This window comes from Nematolebias whitei, chromosome 17 (assembly GCF_014905685.2).
Source record: "Nematolebias whitei isolate Nwh7 chromosome 17, NemWhi1, whole genome shotgun sequence".
Classification (NCBI taxonomy): Eukaryota; Metazoa; Chordata; class Actinopteri; order Cyprinodontiformes; family Rivulidae; genus Nematolebias; species Nematolebias whitei.
In genome coordinates this window covers 5,459,891-5,461,761 of record NC_056514.1, presented here as the reverse complement: position 1 = coordinate 5,461,761, position 1,871 = coordinate 5,459,891, and the positions used below count along the sequence as shown (strand labels likewise).

The 1,871-nt window shown below is 43.1% G+C and overlaps 1 protein-coding gene across 1 annotated transcript in view; it reads right to left on the bottom strand.

The window, feature by feature from the left end:
* The window catches only part of LOC119424102 (rho GTPase-activating protein 23), a 188,805-nt gene that overhangs the window by 118,259 nt on the left and 68,675 nt on the right, over positions 1 to 1,871 (bottom strand). The window lies entirely within an intron of this gene.

The window sequence follows — 1,871 nt, the reverse complement described above, 5'->3', positions numbered from 1 at the left end:
TATGTATATAAATCGAGATGGGGAGTCGTCGCACGAAGATCCGGTGTTTATTCTCTCTCTCTCTCTGGACCCCAACTAACTTCTCATCTGGACCTTTGTGGTTCTACCTCATTGCGACAAGAATTGCTGGGTGGTATTTTGCTGGCTTTTTCACTGGCTTTCTGCTGGACAGGCCCCTCGTGGTGTCTTCATTCGGTGTGGGAGAAGGGTACCTGTGTCCCCAAACAGGACCAGAACCGAACCGAGTTGGCTGTGGAGGACTTGGTCTTCAATAGAGCTGGTCTCAGCCTCAGTGAGCAGCCCATTACCTTTAAACGAAGGACTGTCCACCTTTGTGGGAATTGCTATGTTTGCCTGGAGGAGACGCTCCGATACTTTGGAGCGCCGCTGGAACCAGAACGGAGCAGAACCGGGCCAAGGATGACTTCATCCATTTCAGCCTCTTTGGTCAGTCTCTTCATTGTTCACCGGAGGTAGCCTCTCGTGCTGTGGAGCACCGGAGCCGGACTGGAGCAGAACTGGATCAGTGAAGACTTCAGCCTCTCTGGTCAGTCTCGTTGTTTTTTGCTGGGGGTACTTCTCGTGCTGTGGGGTACGGAGGTGATGTGCAGAGAAGCGGAGTGAAGCGCGGAGGAGCAGCACTGTGTGGTGCTTGAGAGAAGTCCAGAGTTTGCATCGGAGTTGCTGCAAGCTTCCATCCAAACTCACCTGGATAATAAATAATTTTTATTCCAGATCACGTTGTTGTCCCCTGTTGACCTGAAACTAGCTACGACCATGCCTTTCATTTCAGGAAGATTTTCTGACAACTCACTTTTTGGCAGCTTGCTCTGCTATTTGCTGCAAATTATCTGTTTCTGCCTGTTGATTCTGGACCCAACTTCTGTTTCTCATGGGAGCATCCATCCATCTTCGCAGGGGGGCTGGAGCCCCCCTCAGCCTAACTCAAACTGCAATTGGACCACCTCGACGGATTTGTTTGCTCATTTGATTTGTTACACTTTATGGTCTGAGACTTTTCTGCACCATTCATATTATTGTCATTATTTTCAGATCTCAGACTATTTGGAGTCACTGAATCTTGTTAATACACCTGGATCTGCCCATCACTGCAACTTTCACTGTTTTTGGGTTTTGAATGATTGCGTCTTCATTAATGTTTCTCATGGTTCAATTATGGGGGCTAATTGTCACACTATTAACTCCTGTAATTACACATCAGTCACAAAAAACTCAAAAAAATGTTTTATAATTATGTTGTTACTGCTCTCAGGGATTCAGCCCAACCCTAGACCTCCCACTAATTACAGCACACCAAATGATTTAAAAAACATGTCAGGACTTCATTTTCTGCATGTAAACACACGTAGCCTTCTGAGAAAACTTGATGCCTTGAAAATTCTGGTCGGTTCTTCTGGGGCAGATGTTATCTTGATCTCTGAAACCTGGCTCAACAAATCTGTAATGAATAACGACCTGGTAATCAATGGATTTAACATCTACTGCTGTGATCATCAAAAAACGGAGGGTGGAGTCGCTATTTACATCAGATATTCTCTGGTTTCCAGTCTTGTGTCTGCTAAAACAATCCCAAACCAGTTTGAGGCCATAGCTGTAAACATCACCTTGAATGGTGGCCAGATCTCATCTGTAGTGGGTTGTTATCGTCCCCCCTCAGCAACACCTGAGGCTCTGTCCTCCCTGATAGAATTCCTTGGGAATGTATACATATACATATATATATACATACATATATATATACATATACATATATATATACATATACATATATATATATACATATACATACTATATATATACATAATATATATATATATATATATATATATATATATATATATATATATATA